This window comes from Nicotiana tabacum, chromosome 5, assembly GCF_000715075.1.
Source record: "Nicotiana tabacum cultivar K326 chromosome 5, ASM71507v2, whole genome shotgun sequence".
NCBI lineage: Eukaryota > Viridiplantae > Streptophyta > Magnoliopsida > Solanales > Solanaceae > Nicotiana > Nicotiana tabacum.
In genome coordinates, this window is record NC_134084.1 from 123,564,582 (window position 1) to 123,591,420 (window position 26,839).

Genomic DNA, 26,839 nt, shown 5'->3' on the forward strand with positions numbered 1-26,839 from the left:
TGGATTGATATTTCTGTGTAAAACATAAGGCTCTATTTATAGCCTTAAAGAAGGTGGTTGGTGGTTGAATTCTTCATTCAACAATGGAGGCTTCAACAATGGTGGCTTCTAGAATGGGTTGGTGGCTTCAACAATGGTGGGCTTCTAGAATTGGTAGTTGGCAGCAGCTGAACTTATCAATTCTCCCCCTTCAGCTTGCATTCCAACACATCTACTATTTGAAAGTTATTCCAACTATGTCTCTGCACAGCTCTAACTTTTCTTGAGTGACCACCTTTGTTAACATGTCTGTTGGATTCTCCTTCGTATGGATCTTCACTAGTTTCAACAGTTGTTGATCCATCACCTCGCGTATCCAGTGATAGCGAATGTCGATGTGCTTTGTCCGAGAATGATACATTGAGTTTTTGCTTAAATCAATTGCACTTTGACTATCACAATGTATCTTATACTCTGTTTGATTTATCCCTAGTTCTTGGAGAAACCGCTTTAGCCACAACATTTCTTTTCCAGCTTCCGCTACAGCAATATATTCTGCTTCAGTTGTGGATAGTGCAACACACTTCTGCAATCTTGACTGCCATGACACAGCTCCCCCTGCAAAAGTATAAACATATCCTGAGGTTGATTTTCTTCCATCAGGATCTCCGGCCATATCTGAATCTGTATAGCCTTCTAATTAAGACTGAATCAGCTCCCCCAAAGCACAGTCTTGATTTTGAAGTACCTTTAAGATACCTGAGAATCCACTTAACTGCCTCTCAATGTGTCTTTCCAGGGTTAGAAAGAAAACGACTTACCACACCTACCGCATGTGCGATATCTGGCCTCGTGCAAACCATGGCATACATCAGACTTCCAACTGCTGAAGAATATGGAATTGTAGACATCTCCTCAATCTTTTTCTTGGATGAGGGGCACAAACTCTTGCTCAACTTGAAGTGATTTGCCAAAGGGGCACCTACCGGTTTGGCATTACTCATATTGAACCGTTTGATCACCCGTTCAATATAATTTTCTTGAGATAGCCATAACTTCTTGTTTCTCCTATCTCGAGTTATCTGCAATCCCAAAATATGCTGAGCTGGACCTAAGTCTTTCATTTCAAAGGACTTAGAGAGTTCTTTCTTTAACTGTCTAATTTTTGTTGCATCTTGTCCGACGATCAACATGTCGTCTACATAAAGTAGAAGTACAACAAAATTGCCATCCGAAAATCTCTGAATGTAAACACACTGATCTGCAACAGTCCTTTTATATCCTTGACTTACCATAAATGAGTCAAACTTTTTGTACCACTGCCTCGGTGCTTGCTTTAGGCCATATAAACTTTTCGTAAGCTTATAGACGAGGTTTTCTTTTCCTGAAACCTCAAAACCTTCCGGCTGCTCCATATAGATTTCTTCATTTAGATCACCATGAAGAAATGCTGTCTTGACATCCATTTGTTCAAGCTCCAAATTCAAACTGGCTACCAATCCAAGGATGATGCGGATTGAAGTCAATTTTACAACTGGTGAAAATATTTCATCAAAGTCAATTCCCTTTTTCTGTAGGAATCCTTTGACTACTAACCAGGCTTTGTTCTTCACCACCTTTCCTCTGCCATCTTTCTTGAGCTTGGATACCCATTTACTCTTCAGTACCTTCTTTCCTTGTGGAAGTTTCACAATCTCTTAAGTGTCGTTTTTCTGTAAAGAGTTCATCTTTTCGGTCATTGCTTGCAGCCATTTTTCTTTATCCTTATGAGATATACCTTCATGGAAACTCTCTGGTTCTCCATCTTCAGAAAGTAGAATATACTCGGTTTCTGGGTATCGAATTGATGGAATCTGACCTCGTTCAGATCGGCGAGGTTGTTGATTATTAGCTTCAGGAGGTGTACCGTCATCGTTCCCTTGTGATGGTTCTGTAGTTTCCTGAGGGGTTTGTGCCTCCCCCTGCCAAACATCCTCCTGTTCTGCTTCTGGTACTGCTTCATGCTCCCCCATGCTATTTGTGTCAAACTGCAATGGTAGTGGATCTGGACCAACTTTTTGGGCACTAGAACCTCTTTCATAAGACATTGTGGGCTTTTCAATGTCTTCAATTGTCTGGTTTTCGTGGAATACAACATCCCTACTTCTGATCACCGTCTTCTGTATTGGATCCCATAATCTATACCCAAATTCTTCATCTCCATAGCCTATGAAGATACATGGTATAGTTCTACCATCAAGCTTCTTCCTGAGCTCCTTGGATACATGTGCATGTGCTAAACAACCGAATACCCTTAAGTGAGAATATGAGGGATTCTTACCAGACCATATTTTCTCTGGAACCTCAAAATTCAACGGGGCTGATGGTGACCGGTTGATTAGGTAGCAGGCGGCGCGAACAGCTTCTCCCCAGAATGGCTTAGGCAGCTTTGCCATACTGATCATACTTCTGACTCTTTCCATAATTGTCTGGTTCATTCTCTCGGCTACTCCATTGTGTTGTGGGGTGCGTGGGACCGTCTTTTCATGTCGAATCCCTTGTCTCTTACAATAGGAATCGAACTCCTTGGAAGTATACTCGCCTCCATTATCTGAGCGAAGGCATTTTAATTTCTTTCCTGTTTCACGCTCTACCATGGCATGAAATATCTTGAAATAATCAAAAGCCTGGTCCTTTGTCTTTAAGAAGTACACCCACACCTTTCGAGAAGCATCATCAATGAAAGTCAGAAAATACCTATTGCCGCCAAGTGATTTCTCCTCCATGGGACCACAAATATCAGAGTGTACCAGACTGAGTAACTCTGATTTTCTGGTTGAAGAAAATGTAAAAGAGACTCTATGTTGCTTTCCGAATAAGCAATGATTACAAGGGTCTAAAGCAACATTCTTGTCCATTCTGATAAGCTGCTTTTTCGTTAGAATTGATATCCCCTTTTCACTCATGTGACCGAGTCTCTGGTGCCACAGGTTTTGAGACGCCTCTTTTTCCATAACATTGAGGTTGTCTGAACATACCTTCACATGAGTTTTATATAAGTTGCCACAAATATGTCCTCGAGCGAGAATCATAACCCCTTTCAGCAATTTCCATGTGCCTTTTCCGAAATAACTTTTATAGCCCTGTTTGTCAAGAGCTATACCTGATATTAGGTTTAGACGAAGATCTGGCACATGATGGACATCCTTCAATATCATTGTACTCCCGATATTTGTTTGTATTTTGATATCACCAATTCCAACTATCTCACAAGAAGAAGTGTTCCCCATCTTCACTACTCCAAAGTCCCCTCCTTTGTATGTTGTGAAGAAATCTTTTTGGGATGTGGCGTGGTATGATGCTGCAGTATCTACCACCCATTCGTTTTCTTCTTGACTTGAGACGTGAAGGCATGTCTCTTCTTGGATGGAACAAATGGCTACCTCTCCTTGGGTAGTGACTAATGCATCTTCATCCTTTTGTTTCAACTGCTCCTTCTCCTTATGCAATTTTCTGCAGTTCTTCTTTAAATGGCCCTTTATTCCACAGTGGTAGCACGCATAAGATGACTTCCTACCATCTGTGGATTTTCCCCTACTCTTGCTTCTGCCTCTCTTCTTATCTTAACTTCTTTCTTGTTGTCTCCCTCTTTCTGTGATAAGGGCATGCGACTCACCATGATCGATGTCCTTTCTTCTGGCTTCTTCATTAAATAAGGCATCTTTAACCATAGACATGGTCATATTTCCACTAGGAGCTGAATTACTGAGAGAGACTACCAGCGTTTCCCAACTATCAGGAAGAGAACTAAGAAGTAGTAGGGCTTGCATCTCATCCCCGAGCGGCATGTCAACAGACAATAATTGATTTATCAAGCTCTGAAACTCACTGGTATGCTCGGCAACTGAAGTTCCGTGCTTTAACTTCAAATTTACCAAACGCCTCATCAATAAGGCTTTGTTCCTAGCGGTCTTGGCTTGATACATCCCTTCTAACTTCACCCAGAGGGCATACGCGTCTGTCTCTTGTGCAACATGATGAAAAACGCTATCGCCAATCCATTGTCGAATTTGACCGATAGTTTTTCTGTTTAATTTCTTCCACTCTGCTTCTTTGGTGGAATCGGGGTTCTTACCCTTTGCTTCTATGGGATCAAACAAATCTTTATAACTGAGATATCTTCCATCCGAGGTCTCCACAATGTGTAATTTGTGGCAGTAAGCTTTATCATAGCTCCAGATGATGATGACTCTTCCATTATATCTTTAAAATGGCTTGATCAAAATTTTGGAGCAGAATCTCACCAAACGGACTTCACCAACGCGTCCGTAATGGTGAAAATTGGTAGGATTGACTCTTTTTGGATCAAAATAGGGCTTCCAAAAAATTTTCAAAATTTACAGCAAACTTTTGGGGGTTAAATCGAAAATATACTGAACTGGTGGGGCAAATTTATAATTTCAGTAACTTCAGGGGTTATTTCATAAATTTCTATAAATTTATGATGACTGGGCGCTGACTAGATGCTGACTGGATGATGACGTGGCGCTGACTGGGCAATTACTATTCATCATCTTCATCCTTGGACAGAAGAAAAAAAATAGTAAAATTTAAATTGCCATAACTTCTTCGTTTTAGCTTTGTTTTGCCTCCGGAAAATTGCGTTGAATTCGTATCGATGCAAGGAATCTAATGAAATGATCAAAACACACCGAAGATCATGTTTTTGAAAAACGTAAATCCAGGTTGAAATTTTCAGTGTTCCGATATTTCTCGATGAACACAGAATCGAAGGCTCTGATACCACTTGTTGTGATTCTCGGATCAATATGAAGATTATTTGGGAGGAAAAACAACTCTATTTCTCAAGAATAGAATTATAGAGAATTTACACCAAGAATTTCTCTCTACAAAAAACCCTCACCAAACTCTCTTTTTGTTCTCACAATCTCTTCCTGGATTGTATTTCAATCTCTCTGGATTGATATTTCTGTGTAAAACATAAGGCTCTATTTATAGCCTTAAAGAAGGTGGTTGGTGGTTGAATTCTTCATTCAACAATGGAGGTTTCAACAATGGTGGCTTATAGAATGGGTTGATGGCTTCAACAATGGTGGGCTTCTAGAATTGGTAGTTGGCAGCAGCTGAACTTATCATGAGCATGGTTGGGCAGATATATACTATATATATAAAAGATAGAACGTTCACTAGATTTACATATATTGAACTCATCTAGTGTCTCAATCTTCCTATCTTTACCTTCACTTTAAAGGTTGTAATGTACAGGAAATTAACTAACTTCTAAAAGTATTTTTTAATCACTGATACGCTTTAATATGAAGTCAACATGAAGCCATACACGGTCAGACTTTTTATAAAAGTCATCCTTCGTAATAATATTTCACTACAACCGGCCAAGTTTTCTTTGGAACCAATCTTTTATGTTTATATGTTCTCTATAATAACACTTCAGTATATCAGCCAAAATAATTTTGAAACAAACAAGATTGTTATAGAGAGCTTTGACTGTACATATTATAACAAAAGGGTCGTTCAATTTCCAGATGTTATATAGACATTTAAAATGCTTTCTTGAACATTCGCACATTATATTGCATCATGAAGGGGACATCCCAAGGCAAAAACACTAATTAGAAGAAAAAGAAAAGCTTTTAATTAATTAGGTGCAAGTGTATTTGGACTAGTACTTGACATGGAAAGGAGAACAACACATGTGAAGGTAGTTCATTGAAACAGGACATGAATTAACTGACTATAAACTAAGGACATGAGGCCAACATATTCTGTCTAGTTAGCTACTCTATCATTAATAAACCAAAGTAAAGCTATATAGCCAAGCCAATATCTTATTCTAATCAGGTCAAATAGGAAATGTGTTATAAGATTCTGCTTTTCATTTCTATGACTATTTGATAACATGACATAAAGTTGGTTGCCCACAGAATTTAGCTAAATTGGATTATTACAACCTTTCATAACATAGTACTACTTTTGAAAAAAATGAATTTTCTACAAATCACTAACATGGCATTCAGATTCAGATTCCCAATAATGCACAAAATTAAAGAATAACATCAACCAAATCTAGTGACTAACAACTCCTATATATAATACTTTGCTTTTGCAGCTGCTAGATTTATTATTTGTATCATAATCCTATCACTACATCAGAGAGATGCTGCATTATGGGTGTTATATAAATATCAAGCTCCCTTATATTAATATATATTTATAAATAAATAGAAGTCTAGGGACATCGAACATGTAAGCATGTAGGCAAGTTATCTTTGTCACATGGGGTGAAGAGATTATACTGTCAGTGTATATAACTTAAATTCATTACGTAATGATGAAGACTGAGGTGCCTACACAATGCGAACTACTCTTGAATCCTATTTAGATAAATAAATTAGCTAGATGTCAATACAAAATATTAATTAGAAGCTTATTATTTGGAAAGCTAGGGAGTAAATAACACGTTTCGTTTACCATTTACATGAACAACACATAAATTAGTTGGTTTCAACAAGAATTACAAACAAGGCAATAATACAACATGATTTTTCTCAATAAAGAGACACACCATTTGTGTTCTCATACTTTGTGACTCTTGAAAAAGAATGTAACACACTAAAATACTCAGCTATTCATCAGTTTTATGATTACCCCTTAATTTCCAATCAAGAAAATATCATAGAGTTTGCTCAGATTTTTCCACCCTTAGAACTAATAATGTTCTCATCCCAAGCAAGTAGTCATCATTTGTTTTTTGCAAGCAATTTGATGTAAACGACTGGTACGTGAAGCGCACATGAGACAACAAACATTTAGCCGTACAAAATAAAAGAAAGAAAAAAACACTATACATATTTTTTTGGGCTCTTTTGGTTTCTTACCAGTGTTCGATACCAGACTAATCTAGTATTATGAGTAAGTCCTATTATTAAAAGCGGCAAGCATTTTCTACCATTGGATGGTTTACTTATATTTACAGGTACACACTACTTGACTTGAAATACTTTAAATTAAGAGCTATATATTCTTATACTTAAATTAATTTGAAGGGACGTGTGTGGACGTATAGAAGACAAAAATGGTATTCCTTAGGTCAGCTGTATATAAGAAAATGCCCTATTACCCCAATATTGAAAGTTTTTTTCTTGGTGCAATCTATGATTATCGCATTTTGTTAATCCAAAACTGAAATAACGTATTTTTGTACTTAAAATGTATTTATATAGTTAAAAAAAAGTTATATTTCTACAAAAATGTTGTATAATACTGCGTTTTACTTTAACGGAAAGTTAGCTGTTAAAGTTAAACGCAGTATACTACTGCGTTTAATTTAATAATTTTTTTTTTATAGGAAAATACAGTATAGTACTACGTTTAAGGAAAACGCAGTATTATACTGTGCTTCCCTCTAATAAAATATAACCCCTCCTTCTTCTTCCCCAGGACAGAGACCTTCCATTTTTAAAAAACAAACCTCCCCCACCACTGCTGGTCCCCCTCCCCCCAGTTGTCACGACCCCAGTTCGCCCTCACTCGGGCCTCACCCGTCACACAAAAAGTGAATAGCGTAGGTCCCGCATACAACCCAAGCCTTGATTCCTTCTTTTGGGGTCAAAATTTTAAATTTTCGATATTTAAAAAAACTTAAATCGAGGTATTTCGATTTAGTTTATGTCGAAACTCGTAGAGCATATGCATATTTGTTTTCTTGAATGTGTTTCCATGTTGATTTGTGTTATGTTTGCAATTAAATTTGTATGCTATTTTTACCCGGATTGAATTATTAGCCTTGGGACAAAAAATAGTTAAAACTTGATAAATAATTTTTATTGTTAATAAAATTATTCACAAATATCTTTTACTGTTTTATATGTAATTTCGTGAATGTTATATTCATATGTTTGTTGTTTTTATTTAGTTTAGATTATTTATTTGCTTAAAGAATAATGGTCTTTTAGCGTAGTAAAATATAGAGTTTTTTAGCGTAATAAAATATAGAGCCTTATAGCGTAATAAAATATAGAGCCTTCTAGCGTAGTAAAATATAGAGCCTTTTAGCATATTAAAATATAGAGCCTTTTAGCGTAGAGTCTCTGTAGTTTAAGTATGTACTAACTACAAACTCTATCCAATTACACTTTATAAAATTAATTATTTAATTTATAAAATAAACTTACAAAACTAACAAATTAATATATGTTGTCAAATTAACTCAAATACCGAGCCTGGAACCCATAGATAATTATTCAGTCCAATTAAATAATTAATTATTTAATTTATTAAACTAACAAAATTTTAAACTTATTGAAATTGACACACATAATAATTAAGGATAGCTTGGTGCTATTGGGCCTCAAATATCGAGCCTGCAATCCATAGATAATTACTCTGTCAAATTAAATAATTAATTATTTAATTTATTAAACTAACAAAATTTTAAACTTATTGAAATTGACACACATAATAATTAAGAATAGCTTGGTGCTACTGGGCCTCAAATATCGAGCCTGGAACCCATAGATAATTACTCAGTCCAATTAAATAATTAATAATTTAATTTATTAAACTAACAAAATTTTAAACATAATGAAATTGACACACATAATAATTAAGGATAACTTGGTGCTACTGGGCCTCAAATATCAAGCATGTAACACATAAATAATTATTCCGTCCAATTAAATAATTAATAATTAAAATTATTAAACTAACAAAATTTTAAACTTATTGAAATTGACACACATAATAATTAAGGATAGCTTGGTGCTACTGGCCTCAATATCGAGCCTGGAACTCATAGATAATTACTCAGTCCAATTAAATAATAAATAATTTAATTTATTAAACTAACAAAATTTTAAACGTATTGAAATTGATACACATAATAATTAAGGGTAGCTTGGTGCTAATGGGCCTCAAATATAGAGCTTGAAACCCATAGATAATTACTCCGTTCAATTAAATAATTAATAATTAAATTTATTAAAGTAACAAAATTTTAAACTTATTGAAATTGACACACAGAATAGTTAAGGATAGCTTGGTGCTACTAGGCCTCAAATATCGAGTCTGGAACCCATAGATAATTACTCTGTCCATGCATAAAATTAAATATTTAATTTATTAAAACACAAACACACAATTAATATTGTTTAAATTACAGTAGACGACATGGACTATGGACTTCCACCTGTGCATCTTGGACCAACCGCGGATTAGATATTAGTGTTACAGGCCGACCATAGGTCCGCCTATGTATGGAAGGGACATCTATTGGATCAGACTCTTCGCGCCAGGAGACCGGACGACTTGTGGGACTTTTTAAGGGAGAGAGTTTTTCATCCCCGCGTAGTCCATCGCCTGCGTGATACGGGCTTCCTTAGGATTTTTGAAATTGGGCGGATGCAGCTCGACTGGTCTCTGATCACGACGTTGATAGAGCGGTGGCGAACAAAGACGCACACTTTTCACCTGCCCACTGGAGAGGCCAACATCACGCTTCAGGATGTTCAGGTTTTGTATGGGCTGCATGTAGATGGACTGGCCGTTGCACTGCCCCCGTATATGAGAGCTATGACGCGTTCCCAGTATTTGGATTTGATGGTGCAGTATACTGGTTTTAGACCACAGGGTGAGGCTGCACTTAGAGAGGGCAGTCGCATTTCTGTGACAGCTATCAGAGAGCATATGGAGGTATTGCACCCCGACATTACCGGCGAGACAAAGGATATCCATAACTGATAACGAGGTGTCACGACCCGGATTTTCTACCCTCGAGAGTCGTGATGGCGCCTACTAATGTGATCTAGGCAAGCCAATTCTTAACTGCTACTTAATTAACAAATTACTTCTTTTGATAATTATCAGTAATATCATGAAAACAACGAAAGTTAAATAAATATGCGGAAGACATAAATTAAAGAAACTGAACAATAATGCGGAAATCAACATATGCCTCTACCCAAGAACTAGTGTCACATTACTCACGAACTTCTAAGAGTACTAAATACAACCGTTTGAAAGAAGAATATAAACTGTTTGTCTCGGAAACATGAGATAACAGACTGAGATAAAAGATAGAGGAGACGTCGGGCCTACGGACGCCTGCAAGGCTACCTCGGTGTCTCACTGGACTGAAGGCTGATTCCCGCGCTACTGCTGCTATCCAAGACATGGATCTGTGCAAAAGAGCACAGAGTGTAGTATCAGCACAACCGATCCCATGTGTTGGTAAGTGTCCAGCCTAACCTCGGCGAAGTAGTGACGAGGCTAGGACCAGACTCCAAATAAACTTGTGCAGTTCATATATATATATATATACAGCGGGAAAAGATACAGGAATAACCAGTCAATGCGAGTAGGGGAAACATGATGGGGGGTGAATATAGTTCTAAATAGAAAGGCATCAAGTAAGGAAGGAAACAACATAAATAGAATATCAACAAGGAAGCAGAAATCAACAATTTACACGGCATCACCCTTCGTGCTTTTACTCTCGTTCTCACCAAAATAATACACGACATCACCCTTCGTGCTTTACGCTCTTCCTCACCCAAACAACAATCACAAGGAAAATAGGGTAATGAAATCTAATACCTCGAAATAATCAAATAACAGCAGGTAATGAAAGAAACAACATAACTCGGATATCAACAAGGAAATCAGAAACCAACAAATGCACTGGCATCACCCTTCGTGCTTTTACTCTCTTTCCTCACCATATAATCAATAAAATTGGCACGGAATGGTACATCATGCGGCACGGTATCACCCTTCGTTCTTTACACTCTTTCCTCACCATATAATCAATAAATATCGATACGGAATGGTACATCGTACGGCACGGCATCACCCTTCGTGCTTTACACTCTTTCCTCGCAATATCAAGCAGTGCACGGCATCACCCTTCGTGCTTTATCACTCTTCCTTACCCAAACAACAATCACAAATAAGGGGCAAGGAAGTAAACAAATAATGAGAGAAATCCCGGCAAGGGAATGCAATTAAACCCGGCAAGGGAACAATATCAATGAGTTTCCATATCCCGGCGAGGGAGAAAATCAACAAAACAACGAAACGTCCCGGCAAGGGAATAAACCAATAACTCTTCCTCTTCCTTTCACTTTCATCTCATAGTTCACATGATCACTTGAGCCAATGCTCCAAAGATTTAATTATCTCATAATACCTTCACAATTTGTATTTCAACTCGAGCCAACGCTCCACGAAGTTCAAAGATCACAATTTCCTTTCACATACTCTTTACCACATATAGAAATCATCAATTAAGTATGGAAGTTATAACAAAATCAGGATATTTGCAATATAAGGTTTCACGGTCATGCTAGACACCAATGTATAGATACTCGTCACCATGCCTATACATCGTACTCGACAATTAGCAAGTAGCAAATAAGACTCAACTCCTATTCCCTCAAGCTAAGGTTAGACCAAACACTTACCTCAAACTTCCACGGCCAAATCAATCCACAACAACCGCTTTCCCTCTTGAATTCGGCTCCAACTCAATCAAATCTATACAATAATGACTTCATAATATCAATATATACTAAACAAATCAAACCCAATGCCTAATTATAGATTTCCAAGCTTTCTTACCAAAATCCCAAAAATCGACCCTGGGCCTACTTGGTCAAAACGCGAGGTTCGGACCAAATTCATATCTCCCATTCACCCACGAGCCCGAATATATAATTTGTTTTCAAAATCGACCCCAAAATGAGGTCTAAATCAAGAAAAATAAAAAAGCCTTAACTCTACCCAAATCCCCAATTCTACCCTAAATTACATGTTTTAGGCTTAGGAATTCAATAGATATTGATGGAAAATGAAGAAAATGAGTTGAAATTTACTATCCCAAGAAGTGTTTGTGAAAGAGAGCTTCAATGGACGCCTGAGGATCATGGAGAAGAAGGAGTTCGTGTATTTTTATGAAAATCCCGCAACTACACTGTTCTAGAATTAAAAATTATAACTGGGCAAAATTGCCCTTCGTGTTCGCGGAAGAAAGGTCGCGTTCGCGAAGGGTAAACTTGGCAGACCATGGCGTCCGCGATATGAAGAGTGCGAACGCGGAGAGAAAAGGCTGGGGGTCCAGGAATTGGTCTACGCGAACGCGTGGACCTTCACGCGAACGCGATGAAAGGGATCTGCAAGACTACGCGTTCGCGAGGGTGTATATGCGAACGTGAATAGGCAAAAGGAAGCTGAGTCCTCAGAGTCAAATGACTCTACGCGGACATGAGGCAGGAATGCGAACGCGATGAAAGGAAAATTTAGAGCTTCGCGAACACGGATGATGCGTCGCGAACGCGAAGAAGAAATGGTCTGCACTGCTGAAGCCAAAAACCTACAATCTTTCTAAGTTCGAAACCACTCCGAAACACTCCCGAGCCCTCGGGGCTCCTAACCAATCGCATGCACTAACTCAACAACATCCTACGAACTTAACCGCACGATCAAATTGTCAAAATAACATCAAAAACAATGAATCAAGCCTCAAAATCACTAGTTTTTCTTCAAACTTCATAAACTTTGAAATTTAGAGTTTTAAGTCCGAAACACGTCAAATGACGTCCAATTTTAACCAAACTTCACAGAAATATCTTAAACTACATATAAGACTTGTAGCGGGTGCCGGAACCAAAATACGGGCCCAATACCAACACGTTCTAACCAATTTTCATTTCAATTTTCTTTATAAATTTTAGAAAAATAATTTTACTCAAAAATTCATTTCTCGGGCTTGGGACCTCGGAATTCGATTCCGGGCATACGCCCAAGTCCCATATTTTCCTATGGACCCTCCGGGACCGTCAAATCACGGGTCCGGGTCCATTTACCCAAAATATTGATCGGAGTCAAATTTACTTATTTTAATATAAAATTTTAGCTTTTTTCACAGAATTTCATATTTAAGCTTTCCGGCTACATGCCCGGACTGTGCACGTAAATTGAGATGACTAAAAATGAGGTTTTCAAGGCCTCAGAAGCACGGAATGGGTAAGAAAATAGGTGATGACCCTTTGGGTCGTCACATTCTCCACCTCTAAAACAACCGTTCGTCCTCGAACGGACAGAAGAAGGAAGTACCTGAGTCGGGGAATAAATGAGGATAACGGCTCCGCATATCGGACTCGGATTCCCAAGTTGATGCCTCAGGAGGCTGACCTCTCCACTGAACACGAACAGAAGGGAAACTCTTGGATCTTAACTGACGAACTTGCCGGTCTAGAATAGCTACCAGCTCCTCCTCATAGGACAAGTCCTTGTCCAACTGGACAGTGCTAAAATCTAACATGTGGGCTGGATCGCCATGATACCTCCAAAGCATGGACACATGAAAAACTGGATGCACGGCTGATAAGCTCGGTGGAAAGGCAAGTCTATAAGCCACCTCTCCCACTCGATCAAGAATCTCAAACGGACCAATGAACCTAGGGCTAAGCTTGCTCTTCTTCCCAAATCTCATCACGCCCTTCATAAGCGACACTCGGAGCAATACCCGCTTACCAACCTTGAAAGCTACATCTCGAACCTTACGATCTACATAGCTCTTTTGCTTGGACTGAGCTGTACGAAGCCTATCCTGAATGATCCTGACCTTGTCCAAGGCCTCTGGAACCAAATATTTACCCATCAACCGAGCCTCTCCCGGCTCAAACCATCCAACCGGAGATCGACACCGCCTACCATATAAAGCCTTATAAGGAGCCATCTGAATATTCGACTGGTAGCTGTTGTTGTAGGCAAACTCTGCTAAAGACAAGAACTGATCCCACGAACCTCCAAAGTCAATAACACAAGCTCGAAGCATATCCTCCAATATCTGAATAGTCCGCTCGGACTGCCCGTCCGTCCGAGGATGAAATATTGTACTCAACTCAACCTGGGTGCCCAACTCTCGCTGAACTGCTCTCCAGAAGCGCGAAGTAAACTGCGTACCTCGGTCCGAAATGATAGATATCGGCACACCATAAAGGCGAACAATCTCCAGGATATAGATCTCAGCTAACCTCTCGGATGAATAGGAGACTGCCACAAGAATGAAATGCGTTGACTTGGTCAGCCTATCAACAATGACCCATACTGCGTCGAACTTCTTCCGAGTCTGCGGGAGTCCAGTAATGAAGTCCATAGTGATTCTCTCCCACTTCCACTCGGGAAGCTCAATCCTCTAAAATAAACCACCAGGCCTCTGATGCTCATACTTAACCTGCTGACAATTCAAACACCGCGCCATATATGCCACAATATCCTTCTTCATTCTATGCCACCAATAATGCTGCGGTAAATCCTGATACATCTTCGCGGCGTCGGATGAATCGATTACCGGGAACTATGGGCCTCCGCTAAGATCAACTCTCGAATCCCATCAACATTGGGCACACCTCTTCCCTGCAATCTCAAAACTCCATCATCATCTAAGGTAACCTGCTTGGCACCTCCACGCTGCATCGTGTCTCTAAGGACATACAAATGGGGATCATCAAACTGCCAATCACAGATACGCTCCAATAACGAAGAACGAGTGACCGTGCAAGCTAACACCGTACTAGGCTCAGAAATATCCAACCTCACAAATCGATTGTCCAAATCCTGAACATCCAAAGCAAGCGACCTCTGACTGACCGGAATAAAAGCAAGACTGCCCATACTAGCTGACTTCCTACTCAAAGCATCGGCCACCACATTGGCCTTCCCCGGGTGATATAAAATGGTGACATCATAATCTTTCAACAATTCCAACCACCCTCTCTGCCTCAAATTCAACTCCTTTTGCTTGAACAAGTACTGAAGACTCTTGTGATCAGTATACACCTCACACGTCACACCGTACAGATAGTGCCTCCAAATCTTCAATGCGTGAACAATGGCTGCCAACTCCAAATCATGCACTGGATAGTTCTTCTCATGAATCTTCAACTGCCTAGAAGCATAGGCAATGACCTTGTCATCCTGCATCAACACTATGCCAAGCCCAATACGGGAAACATTACAATAGACTGTATAAGGCCCTGAACGTGTGAGCAAAACCAGCACCGGTGCCGTAGTCATAGCTATCTTGAGCTTCTGAAAGCTCGCCTCACACTCATCTGACCATCTGAACTGGGCACCCTTCTGGGTTAACCTGGTCATCGGGGCTGCAATAGATGAGAACCCCTCTACGAACCGACGATAGTAGCTTGCCAACCCCAAGAAACTCCGAATCTCTGTAGCTGATGCTGGTCTAGGCTAGTTCTTGACTGCCTCAATCTTCTTCGGGTCAACCTGAATACCCTCTACTGATACGACATAACCCAGGAATGCAATTGAACTTAACCAGAACTCACACTTCGAGAACTTCGCATATAGCTGACTATCTTTCAAAGTCTGAAGAACCACTCTAAGATGCAGCTCGTGCTCTTCCTGGCTGCAAAAATATACCAGAATATCATCAATGAAGACTATCACGAACGAGTCTAAATAAGGCGTGAACACTCGGTTCATCAAATCCATAAAAGCTGCTAGGGCATTTGTCAACCCAAATGACATGACCAAGAATTCGTAATGTCCATACCGAGTGCGAAAAGCTATCTTAGGGACATCAGATACCCTAATCCTCAACTGATGGTAGCCAGATCTCAAGTCTATATTTGAAAATACCTTGGCACCCTGAAGCTTATCGAACAAATTATCAATCCTCGGCAGTGGATACTTATTCTTGATGGTGACCTTGTTCCACTGTCGGTAATCAATGCACATTCTCATCGAACCATCCTTTTTCTTGACAAACAACACCGGTGCACCCCAAGGCAAAACGTTGGGTCTAATGAAACCCTTCTCAAGGAAGTCTTGCAACTGCTCCTTCAACTCTTTCAACTCCGGTGAGGCCATGCGATATGGCGGAATAGAAATGGGCTGATTGCCCGGAACCAAATCGATGCAGAAATCAATATCCCTGTCAGGTGGCATACCCGGTAGGTCTGAAGGGAAAACATCAGGAAACTCACGAACCACGAGCACCGAATCAATAGAGGGAACCTCAGCACTGGAATCGCGAACATAAGCAAAATAGGCCAAACACCCCTTCTCGACCATACGCCAAGCCTTCACGTACGAGATAACACTGCGGGTAGAATGACCAGAAGTCCCTCTCCACTCTAAACGGGGCAAATCCGGTAAAGCTAGGGTCATAGTCTTGACATAGCAATCCAAGATAGCATGATACGGGGATAACCAGTCCATTCCCAATATAATATCAAAGTCGACCATGTCTAAAAGCAACAAATCAACACGGGTCTCAAGACCCCCAATCACCACAATACAAGAATGATGAACTCGATCGACCACAATAGAATCATCCACCGGTGTAGACACATAAACAAGAATACTCAGTGGATCACTAGGCAGAACCAGGTACGGTGCAAAATAAGAGGACACATACGAATACGTAGACCCTGGATCAAATAACACTGAAACATCTCTATCACAAACCAGAATGGTACCTGTAATGACTATATCTGAAGCCTCAGCCTCGGGCCTAGCTGGAAGGGCGTAACATCGGGGTTGTGCCCCACCACCCTGAACTACCTCTCTGGGATGGCCTGCTGCTGGCTGGCCTCCACCTCTGGCAGCCTGAGCTCCACCTCTAGGACCTCTACCTCCACCTCTAGCACCTTTACCCCTACCTCTAACTGGTTGGGCGGGTTGTGGAACGCCCGGTGCCTGTACTATAGCACGAGAACCCTGGTGCTGAGAGCTACCTGGTGCTCGAGGGCAAAACCTAGCAATGTAACCTGTATCACCACAAGTGTAACAAGCTCTCGGCTGCTGACCCTATCGACCTGAATGACCACCTCGGAAACTCTGAAGCGGCGGTGCACTGATGGAAGCTGGTGGTGCACTGTAAGGCTGCTAATCAGAATAGTGCGTCTGAGAACCACGACCACCTGAAGTACCATGAGAGACCTGGAGAGCTGACTGAAAGGGCCTAGGAGGATGGCCTCTACCATATGAATCTCTACCTCTAGACGAGATACCACTGAATCTTCCTGAATGACGGGGCCTCTTATCCGACCCATGACCACCTCCTTTGTGACAGAACCATCTCAACTCTGCGGGCCACATTGGCCGCCTCCTGAAAGCTGATCTCACTCTCAGTCTCCCTAGCCATTTGGAGATGAATCGGCTGGATGAAACCATCAATAAACCTCCGCACCCTCTCTCTCTCTCTCTCGGTGGGGAGTATAACAAGAGCATGGAGAGCTAGATCAATGAACCTGGTCTCATACTGAGTGACCGTCATGGAACTCTGCTGGAGGCGCTCGAACTGCCTCCGAAAAGCCTCTCTCTGAATAACGGGGAGAAACTTCTCCAAAAATAACTCTGAAAACTGCTCCCAAGTCAAAGACGGCGACCCTGCTGGTCTGGCTAAGCAATAATCTCTCCACCAAGTCTTGGCGGATCCAGATAGGCGAAAGGTGGCAAAATTGACCCTATTGGTCTCAACAATACCCATGTTTTGAAGAACCTCGTGGCAGCTATATAAGAAATCCTGGGGATCCTCAAAAGAAGCACCGCTGAATGTAGTAGTGAAGAGCTTGGTGAACCTGTCCAGCCTCCACAAAGCATCGGCGGACATAGCCGCTCCATCATCGGTCTGAGCTACTACACCCGGCTGAACTGCCATAGCTGGTTGAACCACTGGTACCTGAATTTGGGGAGCTACCTGCTCCAGAGTGCGTGTAGTAGGAGTCTGAGTCCCTCCTCCAGCCTGAGAAGTGGCTGGTGCTACTGAAAGCAAACCCGCTCGGGTGACACTCTCCATGAGGACCACCAATCGGACTAGAGCGTCCTGAAGAACTGGGGTGGCAATGAACCCCTTTAGGACCTGAGCTGGGCCCACCGGAACTGCTGGGGCTAGAATCTCCTCCTCAAAATCAACCTGAGGCTCCGCCACTGGTGCTGCTGCTCGGAGCTGAGCTCTGCCCCTACCTCGGTCTCTAGCGCGGCCTCAGCCTCGCCCTCTACCCTTGATGGGAGCTGCTGCTGGGGGCTCGGGCTGCTGAGCGATAGATGAGGAAGCACATGTTCTCGCCATCTGCGAAAGAACAGAGTATAAATTCAATCAGTATTTGAGAAATAAATTGCACAACAGGAAACAACAAATGTGAAGTTTTCCTAACTCCGTAGCCTCTGGGGGATAAATACAGACGTCTCCCTACCGATCCCTCAGACTCTACTAAGTTTGTCCGTGAGTTGTGAGACCTATGCAACCTAGAGCTCTGATACCAACTTGTCACGACCTGGATTTCCCACCCTCGGGAGTCGTGATGGCGCCTACTAATGTGAGCTAGGCAAGCCAATTCTTAACTGCTAGTTCATTAACAAATTACTTCTTTTGACAATTATTAGTAATATCATGAAAACAACGGAAGTTAAATAAATAAGCAGAAGACGTAAATTAAAGAAACTAAACAATAATGCGGAAATCAACATATGCCTCTACCCAAAAACTGGTGTCACATTACTCACGAATTTCTAAGAGTACTAAATACAACCGTTTGAAAGAAGAATATAAATTGTTTGTCTTGGAAACATGATATAACAGACTGAGATAAAAGATAGATGAGATGCTGGGCCTACGAACGCCTGCAAGGCTACCTCGGTGTCTCACTGGACTGAAGGCTGGCTCCCGTGCTACTGCTGTTATCCAAGACCTGTATATGTGCAAAAGAGCACAGAGTGTTGTATCAACACAACCGACCCCATGTGTTGGTAAGTGTCCAGCCTAACCTCGGCAAAGTAGTGACGAGGCTAGGACCAGACTCCAAATAAACCTGTGCAGTTCATATATATATATATATATACAGCGGGAAAAGATACAGGAATAACCAGTCAATGCGGGTAGGGGAAACATGCTGTGGGGGTGAATATAGTTCTGAATAGAAAGGCATCAAGTAAGGAAGGAAACAACATAAATAGAATATCAACAAGGAAACAGAAATCAACAATTTGCACGACATCACCCTTCGTGCTTTTACTCTCGTTCTCACCAAAATAATACACGGCAGCACCCTTCGTGTTTTACGCTCTTCCTCACCCAAACAACAATCACAAGGCAAATAGGGTAAGGAAATCTAATACCTTGAAATAATCAAATAACAGCAAGTAATGAGAGTAACAACATAACTCGGATATCAACAAGGAAATCAGAAACCAACAAATGCACCGACATCACCCTTCGTGCTTTTACTCTCTTTCCTCACCATATAATCAATAAAATCGGCACGGAATGGTACATCATGCGGCACGGCATAACCCTTCGTGCTTTACACTCTTTCCTCACCATATAATCAATAAATATCGATATGGAATGGTACATCGTACGACACAGCATCACCTTTCGTGCTTTACACTCTTTCCTTACAATATCAAGCAGTGCATGACATCACCCTTCGTGCTTTACACTCTTTCCTTACAATATCAAACAATGCACGGCATCACCCTTCGTGCTTTATCACTCTTCCTTACCCAAACAACAATCACAAATAAGGGGCAAGGAAGTAAACAAATAATGAGATAAATCCCGGCAAGGGAACAATATCAATGAGTTTCCATATCCCGACAAGGGAGAAAATCAACAAAACAACGAAACGTCCCGGCTAGGGAATAAACCAATAACTCTTCCTCTTCCTTTCACTTTCATCTCATAGTTCACATTATCACTTGAGCCAATGCTCCAAAGATTTAATTATCTCATAATACCTTCACAATTTGTATTTCAACTCGAGCCAACGCTCCACGAAGTTCAAAGATCACAATTTCCTTTCACATACTCTTTACCACATATAGAAATCATCAATTAAGTATGGAAGTTATAACAAAACTAGGATATTTGCAATATAAGGACTCACGGTCATGCTAGATACCAATGTATAGATACTCGTCACCATGCCTATACATCGTACTCGACAATTAGCAAGTAGCAAATAAGACTCAACTCATATTCCCTCAAGCTAAGGTTAGACCAAATACTTACCTCAAACTTCCACGGCCAAATCAATCCGCAACAACCGCTCTCCCTCTCGAATTCGGCTCCAACTCAATTAAATCTATACAATAATGACTTCATAATATCAATATATGCTAAACAAATCAAACCCAATGCCTAATTATAGATTTCCAAGCTTTCTTCCCAAAATTCCAAAAATCGACCCCGGGCCCGCTTGGTCAAAACGCGAGGTTCGGACCAAATTCATATCTCTCATTCACCCACGAGCCTGAAAATATAATTTGTTTTCAAATTCGACCCCAAAACGAGGTCTAAATCAAGAAAAATCAAAAAGCCCTAACTCTACCCAAATCCCCAATTTTCTACCCTAAATTACATGTTTTAGGCTTAGGAATTCAATAGATATTTATGGAAAATGAAGAAAACGAGTTGAAATTTACTAACCCAAGAAGTGTTGGTGAAAGAGAGCTTCAATGGACGCCTAAGAACCTTGGAGAAGAAGGAGTTTGTGTGTTTTTATGAAAATTTCGCAACTACACTATTTTGGAATTAAAAATTATAACTGGGCAAAATTGCCCTTCGCGTTCGCGGAAGGAAGGTCGCGTTCGCGAAGGGTAAACTTGGCAGACCATCACATCTGCGATATGAAGAGTCTGAACGCGAAGAGAAAAGACTGGGGGTCCAGGAATTGGTCTACGCGAACGCGTAGACCTTCACGCGAACGCGGTGAAAGGGATCTGCAAGACTACGCATTCGCGAGGGTGTATATGCAAACGCCAAGAGGAAAAAGGAAGCTGAGTCTTTAGAGTCAAATGACTCTACGCGAATGCGAGGCAGGAATGCGAACGTGATGAAAGGAAAATTCAGAGCTTCGTGAACGCGGATGATGCGTCGCGAACGCGAAGATGAAATGGTCTGCAACTGCTGAAGCCAAAAACCTGCAATCTTTCTAAGTCCGAAACCACTTCGAAGCACCTCCGAAACACTCCCGAGCCCTCGGGACTCCTGACCAATCACATGCACTAACTCAACAACATCCTACGAACTTAACCGCGCGATCAAATCGCCAAAATAACATCAAAAACAACGAATCAAGCCTCAAAATCACTAGTTTTTCTTAAAACTTCATAAACTTTCAAATTTAGGGTTTTAAGTCCGAAACACGTCAAATGACGTCCAATTTTAACAAAACTTCACAAAAATATCTTAAACTACATATAAGACTTGTACCGGGTGCCAGAATCAAAATACGGGCCCGATACCAACATGTTCTAACCAATTTTTCTTTCAATTTTCTTTATAAATTTCAGAAAAACAATTTTACTCAAAAATTCATTTCTCGGGCTTGGGACCTCGGAATTCGATTCCACGCATATTCCCAAGTCCCATATTTTCCTACGGACCCTCTAGGACCGTCAAATCACGAGTCCGGGTCCGTTTACCCAAAATGTTGACCGGAGTCAAATTTTCTCATTTTAAGATCAAATTTTAGCATTTTTCACAGAATTTCATATTTAAGCTTTCCGGCTACACGCCCGGACTGCACACGCAAATCGAGACGACTAAAAATGAGGTTTTCAAGGCCTCAGAAGCACGGAATTGGTAAGAAAACAGGTGATGACCCTTTGGACGTCATATGAGGTTGCCGTTGTTCCTTCTTTTTGGGGGTGTCTTGTTTCCGAACACTTCGGAAAATCTTGTGAGTATACGCTTTCTGCATCATCTGCAGTAGCTAGATGAGTTACCCCAGTATAGCTGGGGTGCTACTGTTCTAGAAAACCTGTATAAGAGTATGTGCCGGGCGAGCATGGGCACCTATGTGGACATATGTGGTTTTCTGTCGCTTCTACATGTGACAAAATTTTCGAATACTCTGTTCATTACTCTGAATTCTTTATAGTCAAAATGTCTCTTAAATTTTACGTCAACCTTTTATCTTAGGTTTGGGCCTGGTATCGGATCATGCCATTGCAGCCACCTCTACCACCACTAGAGCCGGGTGTAGCACCTCCGTTTCTCCCTCTAGCTACGAGGTGGGCTCTTTGCCATGGGAACTATCGAGGGACTGATGCTCATCATAATCTCCCCCTTGTCAGGGATGTGTTAGATATGCTGGTGGCCGGACAGGTAAATATGTACCTAAAATTACTTGTTATAAATTCACTTGTGTTGTGCATACTCACTTTTATGTTATTATTCCATAGTTCATCTGGACGCCATACAACGACGAGTTGCTAGCTCATCTGCCCGATTATTGCTCAGTCGACCGACTGCTTTGGAGCACTTTCGTCCCGATGATGTGCTTCGATGTGGTGGATCATCATGCCACAGAGCGTGTACTTTGCCAGTTTCACCGTCCCAGACTATATCGATGGAGCCTGCATGGGTGCCTACACATTATCAGCGGGATGACCGTACCAGGGTGGATGATGAATTTGTAGGATGGCTAGAGGCGCAGGTCAATATTTGGGACCAGCGAGAGGAGTTGATTCCGCCACCACCTTCACAGATCCACGAGGCGACTATTGAGCTGTATACGTCATGGTACCGCTGTCACCACATTCACGTACTTTGCGATCGGTACAGACCATACGCCGGGACACACGAGGCACTGGTATGTTTTTTGTGGGATATGTCTTATAATTATAATATAGCGTTATTTAATTAATATTTTAAATATTGCGCAGGCTATTGGGCATCACATGTTCTACCAGTTGGGACAGGAGATGCAGTAGCATGGCGACAATGCTGCAGTCATTAAGTATGGTCGGCGGGTGGAAGAGCTGGCTCTCCAGACCCTACAGCGAGCTAGAGATGGTGCGAGGTTGGATCACGAGTCTGAGTATGGGGTGCCAGAAGAGTACCATCGGGGTAGGCCTGTCCCATGAAGCAGGGATAGGGCACGAGCCAGGGCTGCTCCATGAGGCAGGGCTGTCCCACGAGGCAAGGCTATCCCACGACATGACAATTACAAGAAGATACTCAAGGGTATAACAGAAAGGGTGAAATTCTTGCCTTAATGGGGCCTTTTGGCAGTGGGAAAACTTGTTCCAAACTAGTGATTCACCGCATTCCCTTCTCTAGTCAGGAATGGAGTCAGGCCCCTGTGGTTGCGAGCTAGAGCTACCATATCTTATGGCTATAGCAATGGGAGGGCCCCAACAGAAACAAGGCGCGCAGCGTCGTGAGAAAGGAGAATCATCACTTGCACCAGGGGTTGAGGTTGAAGCAACAGGTACTCGAACTCTAGTTTTGTTTCAGAGGAAGAGATTAAAGCTTTTAAGGCAGCTCTCCCCTTTAAGAAGTATGTAAAAAGGCTCATGCTTTTTGGCTTCCTATAAACCCCTCAAGCGATTCCTTCGGATCTTAGGTGCGACCTTAGGGAGCTTGTTTTAGGCAGATGAGGAAGCGGGAGCAAGAAAACCAATAATCTCTTTCTTGTCCTTCTACTTAAGGTTAAGGGGCAAAGACCTTGAGACAGGTATTCCTTCTTATAGATATCACCGAAAAAGCGGAAGACTAAGAAGACTTTGTCCCGCCTACACCCAGGAAAGAAAAGATCAGATCAGCAACGACTTTCGCCCATTGGATTGGATTTCTCCCTTGGGCGGACTCCATATGGGGATAACTTGTTCCAAGTAAAGTCCAGGAATGAATGCTTATTAAGGAATCGGTAAGCTAATGTCCCATTACTGGGATTCTTGGCAGAGGGAAGCCCCATGACCGACCGAACCGAGGCTGGGGTAGATAAAAATGATGTTTCAAGCCTCTGGTCTTTGACATAAAGGTCGTCCTAAAGTAGTCCCGGCGAAGCTTTCGGGAAGAGGGATAGTCTTGTGTGTAAGCATAGCATCCTAGCTTGCGCCCTATTTGAGACTAAGGTAGGTTTGGAACCCTATCCTATCACATTTATCAAATCCCTAGCTCTCTTCCTTAGTTTGTTCGTACACAATCAACGGAGGCCACTTGGTCATATGAAACTGACATGCATCCTGGCAGGGGTGCCCCATGGGGTCGCAGGGGACGTCGAAGAGGTGGTCCCCAGCCAGGGGGCGTTGTGGCACCTGTCAACCCACCTGTTGAGGCACATGATGAGGATCTTGGAGATGATCAGTCGGATTATTTCCCTTATCTAGATGAGCCTTCCAGCAGCATGCCGTCGTACAGCCTTCAGTTGTCTCTGCCAGCATCGCAGGTCACCCCATCAGATACATTGTTGATCACGGGTATATTCAACAAAGATGTAGACCAGTTCTTTTTTCAGGCCCATCTACCACAGCTGAGGATCGGCCGACCCGAGACGTGGATGGCGGGCGCAGGTTGAGTTATGCCTCATCCTCGGTGGTTGATGCAGATCTACCACAAGCGCAAATATGTTTGTATTACTATAAAATTTCAATTTGTTTTCTTTTCCTTAATGATTTGCCATAAATTAATTTTTAATTTTCTTATTAAGGCTTCGTCCCAGCCCATCATGGAGGCCACTGTATGCGATGATGAGGACACCACAGATGCTTATACTCAGAAGGCCGACGAGACCATGGTGAGAAAATATTTTTGACTTAACACGTACAATAATAATATACATTTTCACATGCTAAGCTTAGTAATTGTTTTGTAGGTTGCTGACGGCCCGACAGCCCCTTCTACCGATCCTTCCAGTTGTACTGTCGATGCTACTGCGCATCCTCACATAAAGAGGCGACTTGATGATGATGATCCTGATAATGTACCCGGTCGACAGGGGATGCGACGCAGGCCAACGGCAGCACTGAAGCACACAGGCTGCGGGACTCATTGATTTACTTTTGTTTGTATTTTGTGTAAATACTACATTATGTAAATAATGGAAACAATTCTATTTTACTAACAATTTTATTTTAACTGCGTTTGAACAACAATTTTATCTTAACAGCACAACACAAACACAAACATAGCAAACCTAAAACAACACAAACAGTACAACTAATGAAAACACTTGACAAGGAAAATATAAAGATACACTACTACGCTCAACACGTACATGCCATTGTTTAGTCACGACCGCCTAGTATTCTCTGCTCCAACCACTTGAGCTGGTCTTCTAGCTTTTTTTTTTCTTCTTCCACCTCCTTGAGTTTCGCCTTCAACTCCGCAACTTCTTACTTGGATTGGCGCTCTCTTTTACACTGCTTCGTACACAAATTATGAAGATGATACAACTTATCTTTGTAGTATTCCTGCTCACATGGTTCATCAATCCATACCTCAAAATTGCATGTAGGTACGTCGAGTTGCCTATAAAACTTGTTCATACATGCCCAGTAGCGGCATCCAGCTTCTTCCCAACAATCGTACATCATGCATTTATTCCGCACTCGCACCTTGGGACATAAAAGGGTTGTTGAGACATTTGTTAAAGAGAAATTTTGTTTTTATGGAAATATTTCTTATTGGTTATTATTAAACGCAGAAAATAACTAGAATGCGCCTGTTATTTATAGGCAAGATTTCACATAAAACGTAGTATTATACCACGCTTTACATACACACAAAATGTAGTATTTTTCACATGGTTTTTAGCTTCTTTCAGAACGACAAGATAACACACAAAACGTAGTATTATACCACGCTTTGTATATTAAGTTATAAGGGGGATAATAAAGGATGTCTTGATTTTATAGGTTTTTTTAAAAATTTTTAGATTGGTCTTCTTTAGTAACACCAATAAGTTGAATATTTGAACAATTCTATGAAGAAAATACTACATTATGTAAATAATGGCAACAGTTCTATTTTAACAATAATTTTATTTTAACAGAATTTGAACAACAATTTTATTTTAACATGATAACACAAACATAGAAAACCTAAAGATACACATAACAAAAACAAACTGTACAACTAATGAAAACACATGACAAAGGAAATAGAAAAATATACTACTACGCTCAACACGTACAAGCCATTGTTTAGTCACGACCGCCTAGTATTCTCTGCTCCAACCACTTGAGTTAGTGTTCCAGCTTTTATTTTCTTCTTCCACCTCCTTGAGTTTCGCCTTCAACTCCTCAACTTCTTGCTTGGATTGGCGCTCTCTTTCCCAGTACCTCGTACACAAATTATGAAGAAAATACAACTGGTCTTTGTAGTATTCCTGCTGGCAGGGTTCATCAATCCATACCTCAAAATTGCATGTAGGCTCGTCGGGTTGCCTATAAAACTTGTTCATACATGCCTAGTAGTGGCATCCAGCTTCTTCCTAACAATCGTACATCATGCATTTTTTTCCGCACTCGCACCTTGGGACATAAAGGGGTTGTTCATTTGTTAAAGAGAAACTTTATTTTTATGGAAAAATTTGCTATTGGTTATTGTTAAGCGCAGAAAATAACTAGAATGCGCCCGTTATTTATAGGCGAGATTTCACATAAAACGTAGTATTATACCACGCTTTACATATTTAATTTTTCTGAAACGAAACAAGTTTTTCGCAGTCGTTTCAGCTTTTTTCAAAACGACAAGAGAACTCATAAAACGCAGTATTATACCACGCTTTACATATTTAATTTTTCTGAAAAGAAACAGCTTTTTCGCAGTTGTTTCAACTTTTTTCAGAACGATAAGACAACTCACAAAACGTAATATTATACCACACTTTACATATTAAATTTTTCTGAAACGGAACAGCTTTTTCGCAGTCGTTTCAGCTTTTTTCAGACCGACAAGACAACTCACAAAATATAGTATTATACTACGCTTTACATATTAAATTTTAAGAAGGATAATAAAGGATGTCTTGATTTAATAGTTTTTTTTTAATTTTTAGATTGGTCTTCTTTACTAACA